The sequence below is a fragment of the Physeter macrocephalus genome, chromosome 8 (assembly GCF_002837175.3).
Source record: "Physeter macrocephalus isolate SW-GA chromosome 8, ASM283717v5, whole genome shotgun sequence".
Classification (NCBI taxonomy): Eukaryota; Metazoa; Chordata; class Mammalia; order Artiodactyla; family Physeteridae; genus Physeter; species Physeter macrocephalus.
Genome location: NC_041221.1, coordinates 150,386,916 through 150,400,949, shown reverse-complemented (window position 1 = coordinate 150,400,949; position 14,034 = coordinate 150,386,916). Strand labels below are relative to the sequence as shown.

The following is a 14,034-nucleotide window of genomic DNA, read 5'->3' as shown; positions in this document are numbered from 1 at the left end:
AGGTGCTGATTCCAAGGAACGTCTAACTCTGAGACCCATGCTCTTGGCCACCATGCTGTTCTACTGCATTTCTTCCTAGAGGACACTTAGCCCATCTCAAAAGTGTCCGCTGACAGAATTAAGTCATGATGTCCTAACTTCTCTCTTATGCATCTAGAATGGTACTATACATAACACCCTTGAAAGAACTGAAAAAATGGTCACTCGAATCATTTTCTATATCCTGTGGCTCAGATGAGAAACGCTACTGAGAGCTTACTGATGTAAGACCAGGCAGGTGGGGGTCACTGAATGAAGTGGACATATGCCCTCTTAAAGCAACAGGTGCTGCCCAAATCCCCCCAACTGCTACATTATGAGAAATCAGACCAGGGATACCCTTCTGCAGTTTTTTCTAGGTAATCTAGATATCTAAATTTGTACATAATATCTCAGTACATGCAAATGCTTTGTAACTAAGTCGATCTTTAAAAAACACTTCATGAGTCAAAATGTGTCCACAGGCCAGCCCTGGATTGCCAGTTTGTGACCAGGTGTTTGCATCCTCGGCCTGGGAAACACCAGGATTAGCTTCATCAGCAACAGAAGGGAGGCCACAAACCTCTGAAGGTCACAGCCAGCCCAGGAGGTAATGTCTATCATCGCATGGTAAAAGTTCTGCTGTCCAGACTCTGGTCTACTGCCAACACTCCTGCCCACTGAGGGAAGCCGATGACCTTGGTAAACATCTTGAACAAATATAAGAGAAAAAAGAAACTGGCAACAGGAAGAGGGCATGGAATAAAAACACAGAAGGAAAGAGCTAGAAAGAGTAGAGGACACTAGAGAGGAGAGAAGACAACTACAGGTAAGAAAAGGAAGCAAAGGACAGGCATCTCTAGGCTTGAAGCACCTTCTTTCATTGACTACACTGGGCCAGGACCACAAACCCAGTTGGAGTGGAGACAACAGGGTGGTGTGGAATGACTTGCTTGGAGAAAGGAGCTCTCTCTGATGTTTATTTACTTACTTATCTATTTACTCTGAGCTTTAAGAGAGCAGTTTCAGTACTTAAATATTTTGACCCTGGGAAATAACATCAGGGTTTCCAGGAATTCCAAAATATATTATTTAGAAGTCAGGGAAATCACTAGAGAGTCCGATCCTGTCACCCTGGCAAAGGACCGTGGTCTGAACAAGGAGGAAATTTCTAATCCCCAGCAAAATGGTTTTTATCAGGAAACTGTGCTCACTGTAATAGGTGCCACTGCATTACTGGTTAAAAAGAAGAATAAAGCCATTGCTTCCATATCCACCTACGCACCCGGAGCTCCATTAGGACAATCACCAGGAAAGATTTTGAGCAAATCAATCTCACAGGATTTATATGCTTAGTGAACCGTGGTGACACGTCCCTCCCCGAGTCCTGCAGACCTGTTCAATAGGTCACAGCTTACATGGCTTCCTTTACAGAAGGCAGTTCACACTTGACAAAAGGAATGTGAAACCATAAGAAAGATGACCACCTTTCTTTGTGGCAGCAAAGGTGAAAGAAAAAGGACAGTGGAATCTTCAGAGAAATTAAGGCAACAAAGAAAAAGTAACCTGGATCACTCAGCATAAAACCCTCCTCTGCTGTCTCAATGTTTCATTTTATCATTTGATCTGCCTATTTCATTCTTTGTCAGTTTGCCTCATGCTGAGATAATGTTAAGCATATACAGCTGACATACTTAAGTCCTTACTGTGTGCAAGGCACCATGCTAAGGGCAGTCTAAGCACAAGCTCACAACATACTACGAGGTCGATGCTACCATGTTCATTTTAAAGATGATACAATTGTGGCTCACCAAGAGGATGTAGCTCGTCCAAGGTCACACAGCCAGGGTCACAGTCCAGGTCTGTATGCCTAGCAGCCTGGGCTCACTTCACAATGTAATCACTCTCCTTCTGCTACAAGATCATCCCACCTTCCACTCTTCTTTCTTACTGGGCTGCTTCTCACTTACAATCACCCTCTGCCCCTTTGGTTCACAGATGTAGAGTGTCCTGTTCATGGAACATGCCCTTGTCAGATGAGTGGAATTGAATTCAGGGAACAGTATTTTTGTCAGGAGGAGGTTACTTGGAATGTGTTCAGAGAAGGGTAAAAAGAAAAGTGCAGGAAAAGATAAGGGAGAGATGAAATAGTTCAAGACATTCATAAAGAAACGGGAGAGCTTGAGAATAACAAAAACCATAGAAAATGAGAAAGAGAAAACACTTTACAGGCATCTCATCATATTTTACAGATGGAAAAACTGAGAGCCAGCTCTTAGTGGACTCAGCCTATCCCAAGACTTCTGATCCCCGCTACCTTTACTCCCTCTCTTCACCTCACTTCTGTACCAGGTCCTCCTACCACCCTCAAATGTGCCTTAAGAGAATATGACAATGGCCATGGGTTACAAAGTATAGAGATGCAAATTTGGCCCAATCTAAGGAAGCTAGAGATGAGAAACAATGCCCCAAGCTGCCTCGCAGCACAGTGAGGTTCTCCATCACTGAACGAAGTACTGACACATCTGGCTGACATCTGTCAGTGATGCTATAAATGGCACTGTTGTAGTAAATAATGATTTAGCTCCAACAGTATTAAACCAACTAAGTTCTGTGGACCAGTGTCTGGTTGGCTTCGACAGAATAACTTGGGGAGTTTTTAAAAATAGAGGGATTCCCCAACTCTAATCTCAGAAATTCTGATTCAGGAGGTTTTGAGAAACCATGGAACCAGGTGATTTCTGAGGGACCTTCTAATACTAAGACTCTATTATGTTACTTTCTCTAGCATGGCTTCCAAAGTATCACTCAGCTCTCATTATTAAGCCAACACACATAACAAGTAGTACACTCCACACTCAGAGTCAAGGAACAAGAAGCACTGCCATTGTCTCTGAACGCCTGTGTTCTCTAGGCAGGTAACACATCTTTTCTAGTCTCAGTGTTCACTTCTTTAAAATAGAAGCAATGGACTCTTAGAACAGCGCTAGAACTCTTGATCTGGATCTGTGGCCTCCTATTCCATACTCAGAGGACCTCCACCCATCCTGGTAATGAAACTGCATGGGGCCAGTAGGCACATGACCCAGTTCTAGGTGTGGATTCTGAGAAGTGAGGGGAAGTTTATGTGGGAGGGTGTCCCTTCCTGATTAAAGGGGCAAAGGCTCATGAGGAGAAGTATTTTTCCCCTTCATGTCCTGCCACCTTTGTCCTGACTTGAACATGACACATGGAGATGAACAAATGGACAGCGGAGCAGGAAGGAAACTGTGGTCTTTAGGGACATCGCTCAGCTGCCACAGCAGTCCTGGACTGTCCAGGTGTAGTCTACATCTATATGCACAAAAGGTAAGGCTTTATATTTTCCGACTCTATGAGCAGGGTTTCTATTACTTGCAGCCAAATGCAATCTTTAGTGATACAGCATTAAAACTCTCTTTTCAAATGAAATCTCTTGCAAAATCCCAATATATGAAACCAATAAAAGTGGCTGTGCTATTTAGAAAAATGGATGGAGTGTTTCCAGAGCCATTCCTTCCTCTTTCCTGCAGAGGTTCTTCCATGGAACCAGAACTGGCCAAAATCGGTACCTCTTAAGGTAGAGCCTCCAAGGCACCAGGGATTCTCAGATGTTCTCAGGACTCTGAGAGTTCTCTGCCAAATTTGTTCTTGTGCTTTTCTTTCTCTATTCTTTTGATGTACTTATTTTATTTACCCAAATTTTGTCCTAGGAAACACAGATCCAATTCATGACCTATGGCTACCACCATGCAGTTCTGGTGTCTGCATTTGTATTCAGTGTACAATCATGTTGGCAATAAATGATTTGATTCTAATTGTCATGAATAGAAAAAGGAGCAGAGTGTAATATAATACAAAATGAAACATTCCTTCAAGGTGCAGATCAAAGGACATCATGGCATACAAATGAAGGTACATTTGAAGAGAAAAAAAGTCATGGAAGAATCAAGTCTATATCCAGGATATAAGAGTATGAGTGTCTAGAATCAAAATAATCTCCAGATAACTGTCAGTCCCATGTTCATGGTGAGGCCTTATTAAATTCCAGTAAAGCATCTTCTACCTAAAATAACAATGTTGATAATCTGAATACTATTACTTTACTTTGTATTTAATTCATAAATTTATTTTAGTCTTATAGATGCTAAAGAATGATTAAAATAGAGAGATGATTACTTAGGTGGGTATTTTTGGTTTGTACCTATTTAAATAGCGGTATAATAAAAGCAGTTAAATCAACAGTGGGGGCATGGATCTTTTCCCTCACCCTGTTAAAAGGAGGCTTTATATTACCCAACTCAAGAAATTCTGGACTACAGGATGGCCCTAATCCCTTCCAGATGGTCAAATCCATAATTCCATGAACCTCCTCACCTTATGAAACTAATATTAAATACTTTCACTAACGTTAAATGCGGTACGTGCCCTTGGAGGTTTTTAAAAATTAAAAAAAGAAATAAAATTAAATAAATGCATGCATTAAAATAAAGCATATGTATCATTCCATATTCCTTTTCAAAAGTTTGTCTTAAGGATGAAGTGTACGCGGGTAGGGCCTAGAACAAGCTATGCTCACTGCCATCCCTCCCCCATCTCCACCTGGTCCCTTCACTCATCACTCCCAGCAGAAATATCTCTGGATGGAACAAATATGGGTTAAAAATAAGGCCTTAGGAGCCTGCTCCCTCCTCACTTAGGAAATCTGAACCCTTGGGCGATGCCATTCTTACAAAATGTGCTTTCTGATTGCTTCCAGAAGGCACAGTGGGGCAGACTGACCGTGGGGTCTTCTATTGTGAAGAGGGTAAAACAATTCTCCTCACTGAGGCCATGGTTTAGCCACACACTTCAAGGTGAACCAATCAGTGCCCGCTGGGCTTTGCTATTCTAGTATGTATGTTTCATTCCTGTGCACAGATCTCTCTCTGCCCCTGCTGCCCAGTTTGTGGCGTGGCCACTCCTCCCTCCCTGTAGCCTGTACCTCTGCCCTGGATTTCTTCTTCTCTACCCTCCCACACCCCTCTTTTTTTTCTCCTTTTCAAATGTCCAGGGAACTTGATTTTCCCCTCCTATACTTCTAAAAGAGGGAAACTATAGAGTTTCTTCCAAGTTTCAGGCAATGCTGTTCGTACCCCTGCAACCTGAAGTTGCTATTTCACGCCTGCTCTGCTCAAGGCTCAACGCACACTAAATTTAGAGGAGTATGAAATTAGAGCTCACAGTCTCCTTTTTCACTGGCAGTGTGTTTGGCTGTGGTTCATGTTGTTTCCTAATCTCTTGGCATCTTGCTCACTCCATAGGCAACCCAAGTGTAGTCACTGTCTGTCCTATCTTATCCCACGTCCAACAGTTCCCAAACCCTCTTCATCCCAACCCAACCCAAAGATGACATTCATGAAGAAGATATTTGTGTGCCATTTCTCAGAATAAGAATTCCTGCTGCCAGTCACTTACTTCCTAATTCCCTCCTCCAAGGGCAAAACCGTGGAGAAAATAAAATTGCTGGCTGAGAGGGCTGACTCGCCAACAAAATACAATGCCTGCGCACATATCCTAGGTCTTACGCAGACAAAGATACGAAAAAGTCCAGCCCCCCCCCACTCTTTATTCACCCATTCATCTAACTCTCTACTATCAGCTACTTGTTGAGAGATTTTAGAACCAAAGTAAATGCACACCTATTTTATTGAGGTCCACCCTAAGAGTTCTAGCCACTCTTCTGCTATTCAAGAAGCAGCCAAGAACCCATTCATTCATCTGTTTCCCCAGCCAGACTCTTGGCCAAGGCCCCTTTCGAAAACACCACTGCTGTCGCTGATCGTTCTGCCAGTAATCACAAAGCTGTAGTGAGATTGAGTCCAGCTCTTTCAGAACTGAACAGTGTTCTTAAGTGCAATTATATTATGCTATGTATTTTCTAAATGTTAAGTATAGAATAAGATATAGCTTTCGGGGGAGGGGTAAAAATCTGTATTGCATTATAGTTGATATGTATGAAAAAGAATGATCCAAAATTTGATTTTTTTTAAAAAAAATCACTCTTCAGTAAGGGGCAAAATAAAATCAACTGATCAATGAAATAAAATTCACATTATCATATGTCTGTCTTTTAACAATGATTTTGAGTAAATTACTGTTTTCTGTGACTCTTTAGTTGTCTATACTTCATAAAACACAGAAGTATATTTTTTTGAGGGAAGAACTGCCAGTTACTTCTACAATTCAGAAAAAATTGAAAATTATTCTAGAAAGAGAATTACAAATGTTGATCCAGCATAATTCTAGGCAAATATATTACTGAGCTCCTTAATGACAGTCAAAATCCCACATAATAATAAAAGATGCCAGGAACTCATATACACGTATCTGTTCCTACACTCTGAAAGTGTGATCCAAAATAGAAACTTCACAGGCCAATTTCCTCTAAAATGAGAGCCATTTTCTGCTAAAAATGCCCCTCTCCAAATTCTCATGAAGCAAAGAACACAGACAGCTTCATCTAAAATTATATTTCCTGCCAACGAACTGTCCTTCCCCACAGAAAAGTTACAGACTGTTGGAGCAGGGTGACAATACAAGAGTTCACATACTTTTCTTTTTCATAGTCGTGTTGCCAGCTTAACCCTAACTTTCCAAAGCGCCCTGCCGAAAATCACCTCTTGAAGAGGGCTTAGGGAAGAAAAGATGACAACCCCACACCAAATGTTGAAATGATGGAGTTCTAACTTGTTTATACACATACACACAACCTCCCCACGCCCCCCCATACACACACACAAACACACAGAGTACTTGCAAACAAACAGCAGGCTTAGAAAGTGAAGAGAAAGCCTGGAAATGCAAGAACTGAGCAGTTCCCTACCTCTCCTCTGCTTCACAAAGCGGCTGAAGAGAATCCCCTACGATCCAGGCGTGTGTGGAGAGGCTGGAAGGGGGCGGCCGCTCGGCCTGCAGAGGGTGAGCAGGCCCAGCCTGTGTTCAGAAGCTGCCCCAGTCAGATTTTCCAACTGCAGAATTGCAGCCAAGTCCCTGCCCATGCCTGAAGAATTTCCTGAACAGCATTCCCGTGCTTTTTCTGACTGCTTTGAAACCGTACGCTGCCTGTACTTCAATACGCCTTTGTCAGGCCAACTCCCACCTCCTGGGCTGGCTTCAGCTCTCAATGGGAAACACGTGTGTCAAGCACAGACTCGCTCCCCTGCCCCAGCACCCATGGGGGCTGCTGGGCTCACACTCACAACCACAAAGGCAACGGCTTCTAGAACTAATGCTGATTTCTCAGGCATTGTCCACGCGGCCTGTGCTTTGTGGTGCTAGATGCTGGCGCTGAGCCTCTTTCCCCTGCTCCACGCCGCCCTCCTCCAGCTCCCTCCTTCTGTTGACAGCCCCCAGCTGACCCCCGTTGGCCCCTCACCCCAACCCAACTCTTGCCAGTCCTGATAACGAGCCTATTACAGCTGAGAGATGGCAATTCTCATTTGATCTTCCTACCTGCCAGTGCCTCTGTCTTTGCTCAAAGGTTCAATTGCTGGAGGGGGAACAATATTTTTAGCATTTCCAGATTGCTTCAGGACTTCTGAGTTGTCCCCTCAACCTGATGTGTGCATCTCTTACTGCTGCCACTCAAAATAATGCAATTATTTTTCAGGCACTTTTGTGGCTCTCTGCTCTCTAAGTGCGCTGGTCCCCAAATGTAACATTTTGCAGGCTGTTGCAACGTGTGTTGTGGTTACAGGAAATAGAAAGGAGAAAAGAAGGTAACTTTAATCAGAATGTGTCATAATTCTCTGCACCTGTGATGACTTCTGGATGACCCTCCATCAAGATGTCCCGTGTACATTGTGCTGGATCGTGTAGTTTACCTTTGAGATTTCCTCTTTCCATAAATCGTGGAGGAAATTTCTAAAGATACAAAGAGGACACCCCTCTTCTCCTACACTGAAAACCCCCTCTCTAAAGAGCCAAAGCTAAGTTGTCAAGGTAACATTGTAGAAAACGATGATTTAAAGAGAAAGCCTCATTTATTTTGAGTTTTATTCTTTTCTGTTTGGGGGTATTAATATTTTATTTCTGAAATCTTATCCCGCTAGCAACTTATTTTAAAGAACTGGCTTGACAGATTTTAAAAGTACTGTGTGTTCCTGAGTGACTGCTGTAAATAATAGATTTGGTAGGATCCGGAGTTTAGCATCAAACTGCAATGGGTACTTTCAGGAGGATTCAATTTTTGCCTTGGGAAGCAGTGTGTCTATCTGTCTGTGGGGAAGGGAGCATGGGCACCTCTAAGGTCAGGACACAATTATAGAATCAAAGAACTTTAGAGGAGGAGGGAACCCCAGAGACCATCCAATCCAAATTGTTTCAACCCTTCATTTTACACAGGGAAATGGAGGTCCACACAGATGAGATGACTTCTTCAGAGGTGCAAAGACTCTTAATGTTAGAATTGATGCTAGAAAGCAGGATTTGGGTGAATTTTCCATGTGCTTTCTCTTTCCCGGCATCATTTGGGAAAGGCCATATCATCTAACCTTCACAAGAGAAGGCTTATAATCAGATGGCCTGGGTCTAATCTTAGCTCTGTCTCTTACTGTCTGTGAATTCTGATTAGTTCGCTTGACCTCTCTGGACCTCAGTTTCCTCATCTGTAAAATGGGGGTAATAACAGAATCCACCTCACAGAATTTGGTGAGATAATCCATGCAAAGTGCTTATTATAGTGCCTATAAATAAATTTTGGTTTACTTTTCCTTTTATTGAATCCAGCAAAAACCAGACCCTTTCTCTCACCAAAAAGCAAAACTGTACTCTCACATCTAATTTGAGTTCCTAGAATCAATTATCTGATTGGCTAATTAAGTTTTCTGTCAAGTTACCTTTACACAATAGGGGCCTACCCCCTTAAACATAGACAGGTGTCCTAATACTTTATTGGAACATTAGCCAACCACACAGCTATTTTTCATTTATTCACTACACCTAACACTGAAGTCTTCCCTCAAGATTAACTCACCAGCAAGGTAAACAGTCAGACCAAATCTGCAGTCAGTTACATGAGGCTGAACAAAGTGCCATTTGCAGAGAACTGGAGCTTCTGCCAAACCTTAAGAGCTCAAGATTACCATTCTAAAAATAGAAGACCATTAACAATTGCAATTCCCATGTTTGGCAACTGCAATGTCCTAAATTAACAGCAACAACTACAAAATAAAAATCCTGTAGGTCAAGGAAGGAGTCTTACTGAGGAAACACTGGCTACAAATTCTAAAGAATCAGATTTCTATCTGGGTTTCCAGAGCCTTCGTTTCAGAGGCATGCATAGCAAGTGGTTAATGAACCACACACTACTTATTAATCATGTCGGGGTGCCCAGCTTCTTTTGGGAAAACAAAGAGGAGGGGTAGTTCTTAATTTTAAGTAGTTTATAAATGCTTTGGTAAACAAAAAAAAAAACAGCAAAAAAAAAAAAAAAAACCCAAACATAAAACAACTGGAAAAACAAGGTCAGATTTTATATAAAGGCAGAAAAATGGTGATGTAATCCAAAGGATGCTGCTTTGATGTCTCTCCAAAAACTAGCTACATGGCTCATTTCAGCATGGATATTTGAAGAGGGATACCTCCGTATGAGACTCAATTCATTACTACTAGCTGGAAAATCCTAAAAAGTTACTTATGTCTTCTAATGTTAAGAAAAACTATCCAAAACTTGAAAATCAGACCAAAAGGTAGTCACATTCTGTCAAAGTCATGTGTGGCAATTGTTTAACATGCCCTCTCAAGAATTATTTAAGGGAAATGTGCTTTGTTTGATTCACCGTTGACAACTGAATAAAGATCCTAAATATAGTAAAGTTACAAGTTACCTTGGAGAGTTTTGCCTGTTAAAGATACACAGTATTTCTCAGGATTGACATATACACACTACTATATTTAAAAGAGATAACCAACAAGGACCTACTGTATAGCACAGGGAACTCTGCTCAATATTCTGTAATAACCTAAATGGAAAAAGAATTTGAAAAAGAATATATATATATATATATATATATATACACACACACGTAGGTATAACTGAATCACTTTGCTGAACACCTGAAACTAACACAACACTGTAATCAGCTATACTCCAATATAAAATAAAAATTTTTTTAAAAAGAAGAAAAAATAAATCATTGATAATATGCTGAAAAATAAAATATAATCCCAAATGTTATAGTTTATTGCCCTATAGGACATTCACTGGTTTTGTATCTAGTCTAGCAACCTTTTGTTAACATTCTTTATTAATGAACCTATGAACGAGGAGCTCCTTAAATGGTCTCAGAATCAGTCTTACCATCATACTGATTGCCTCATAGTTAGAGTCAAATAAAATCTTCAACATACTTTCATTTTATATTGATATTTGTAGGACCCATGTATTTAACTTTAAAAAGTTACAGCTTGACACTGTTTCACTTTCTTCATCTGTATAATGAGTATTATAAGTCTTATCTGAGATAACACATAATAAACCACTCAGCAAAGTGTATGGCACACTGTAAGTGCTCAGACTATATTGGTACTGCTGTTATTTAATACTATCTTTGTTTTTCAGTTTTGCAAAGGACTCTAGACTACACTAGATCACTAGACTAGTCTCCTTCCTCCTATACCTTTTAATCCTCACCATTAGATTCTGAATCCTCTCTACAATGGCCACTCCGGCTGGAATTCTTTAATAGATATTGATCTCTCTGCTTTTCAGAGATTTCTACTTCTAATGGTCTAAAACTAACAACTGAAGTATATCTCCCTGTAGCACATTCAGATGCTACAGCTGCTGATCATAAAGGTCAGTTAGAAATTCTGATCATAAGGATTGCATGACAGAGAAAACTTCATTCTAAAGCAGCATATAAACTCCACAGAGACATGGGTTTTTGTCTGCATCATCTCCTGCCTTTTTGCCAATATCTAGGATGAGTAAGTACTTGGCCCTCATATTTAAGCTGTGAATAAATAAAACCTTTTGACTTATTTGAAAACAGGGACACTAAATCATCCTTTTTTAAAGAGTTATTTTGATTACAATTTAAACACATCCATTACTTTAGGAGATGGATCCAAAAAAATACTGCTGCAACTTATGTCAAAGAGTGTTCTGCCTGTGTTTTCCTCTAGGAGTTTTTTTAGTGTCCAGTCTTACATTTAGGTCTTTAATCCATTTTGAGTTTAATTTTGTGTATTGTGTTAGATAATGTTCTAATATCATTCTTTTACATGTAACTGTCCAGTTTTACCAGCACCACTTATTGAAGAGACTGTCTTTTCTCCACTGTATGTTCTTGCATCCTTTGTCATAGAGTAATTGGCCATAAGTGTGTGGGTTTATTTCTGGGCTTTCTATCCTGTTTCATTGATCTATAATGCCTGTTTTTGTGCCAGTACCATACTGTTTTGATGACTACAGCTTTGTAATATACTCTGAAGTCAGGGAGCCTGATTCCTCCAGATCTGTTCTTCTCTCTCAAGATTGCTTAGGCTATTTGGGGTCTTTTGTGTTTCCATATAACTTTAAAATTATTTGTTCTAGTTCTATGAAAAATGCCATTGGTATTTTAATAGGGATTGCATTGAATCTGTAGATTGCCTTGGGTAGTATGGTCATTTTAACAATATTGATTCTTCCAATCCAAGGACATGGTATATCTTTCCATCTGTTTATGTCATCTTCAATTTCTTTCATTAGTGTCTTACAGTTTTCAGAGTACAGGTCTTTTGCCTCCTTGGGTAGGTTTATTCTTAGGTATTTTATTCTTTTCGTTGTGATGGTAAATGGGATTGTTTCCTTAATTTCTAGTTCTTACAGTTCATTGTTAGTGTTTAGAAATGCAACAGATTCCTGTATATTAAATTTGTATCCTGCAACTTATTTGAAAAGCTTTTGCAGAGCAAAGGAAACAACCAACAAAATGAAAAGATAACCTACTGAATGGGAGAAAATATTTGCAAATGATATGACTAATAAGGGATTAATATCCAACATACATGAACAGCTCATACAACTCAATAACAAAAAACCCCAACAATCGAATTTTAAAAAGGGCAGAAGAACTGAATAGACATTTTTCCAAAGAATACATACAGATGGCCAACAGGCATATGAAAAGATTCTCAACATCATTAATTATCAGAGAAATGCAAATCAAAACTACAATGAGATATCACTTCACACCTGTCACAATGGTAATCATCAAAAAAACCCAAAAAACAAATAACAAATGTTGGCAAGGATGTGGAGAAAAGGGAACCCTTGTACACTGTTGGTGGAAATGCAAACTGGTGTGCCCACTGTGGAAAACAGTATGGAGGTTTCTCAACTAAAAATAGAACTACCATATGAACCAGCAATTCCACTCCTGAGTATATAAACAAAAAAAACAAAAACACTAATTTGAAAAGATACATGCACTCCAACATTCATAGCAGCATTATTTAAAATTGCAAAGATATGAATGCAACCTAAACGTCCACCAACAGATGAATGGATGAACATGATGTGATATATAGATACACACACACAATTGACCACTACTCAGCCATAAAAAAGAACAAAATTTTGCCATTTGCAGCAACGTAGGTGGACTTGGAGGAGGGCATTATGCTTTGTGAAATAAGTCAGACAGAGAAAGACAAATATTGTATGATATAATTTATATGTAGAATCTAAAAAATACAACAAACTAGTGAATATAACAAAAAAAAAACCGACTCACAGATACAGAGAACTAATGGTTACTAGTTGCGGGGAGGGGCAATATAGGGGTGGGGGAATCGGGAGGCACAAAATATTGGGTGTATAATAGGCTGAAGGATGTATTGTACAACATAGGGAACACAGACAATATTTTATAATAACTGTAAATGGAAAGTGACCTTGAAAAATTGTACAAAAATTTTAAAAATTAATATTTTTCCAAAAAATTTTTTTAAAAAGAAAAAAACCCACATCTGGTACCAGTGGATCATTTATCCTCATTATGGCTTAGATTCCTTGTAACATCTGGTTTGGTTTCTTCTAGGAATGGTTCAGTTTGGCTAATTTCTTCTTAAAATTTGGTGCTGAGAGGTGAACAAACTTTGCAGGTGTGCTAATTTGGGCACAGAGGAGCAACTCCCTCTCACATTTAGGAAGAACACTTCTATTAATGCGATTCATGATAATATTAGGTTTGGTCACAGTCACTGTGAGTCACACTGAGAAGCCAGTTTCAAATGCCTCTCTAGCATAGGTACTCTTATTAAGCTACATCTCCTATATGGTTTATTTACATATGTAATTTTCCAGTCTAGATTTATGTAAGCATCATCTGAAGGAAGCTTTTAAAATAACCAGAGCCAGGAGCTGACTCTAGAGATTTTGATTCTATTGGAATGGGATAGAAGTAATGGTAATTTTGTTTTCAGTCCACCCACCCCCAGCCAAAATGATTCTAACATGAGCCAGACTTAAGAATCACTAAGTTACAGTGATAGCTTAACTTTTTAAATATAAATCTAATTGTGTCACTCTGGGTGCTCAAATCCTTAGATGGCTTACCATTGCTTGAAAGGGAAAGATGGCCACCATCACTAAGACTTGAAAGGCCTGGCTTGATCTGGTCCCTCGTCTACCTCTTCAGTCTCATCTGCTGCCAGTCTTGCTTCTTCCAGTGCTTCAAAGAAATCATGTATCTTTTCACTTGAGAATCTACAAAAAAGCTACTCTCTCCTGAAAATACATTGCTTTTTCCTGGATGCTACCTCCACTCTTACGTTTTCTTCTACTTAACTCCTATTCAACCTTCAAATTCATACTTTTTCTAGGATTCAGGTATCTGAACCCCAGAACCAACAATTCCCTGTTATATATACCCCCAAACTAGCACTCATGATAGATCTGATATATCTATTTGTATTTTTATCTGATTGATGTTAATCTTTCCTGATAGAAAATGAATATTCTCCATG

At 39.8% G+C, this 14,034-nt stretch overlaps 1 protein-coding gene across 1 annotated transcript in view; it reads right to left on the bottom strand.

The window, feature by feature from the left end:
- SGCD (sarcoglycan delta) overlaps positions 1–7,092 on the bottom strand; it is a 422,824-nt gene extending 415,732 nt beyond the window's left edge. The window contains exon 1 of the mRNA XM_028493399.2: positions 6,902–7,092. The gene's annotated coding sequence lies outside the window, so the exon portion shown is untranslated. The remainder of the gene's footprint in view (positions 1–6,901) is intronic.
- Positions 7,093–14,034: the final 6,942 nt, after the last annotated feature.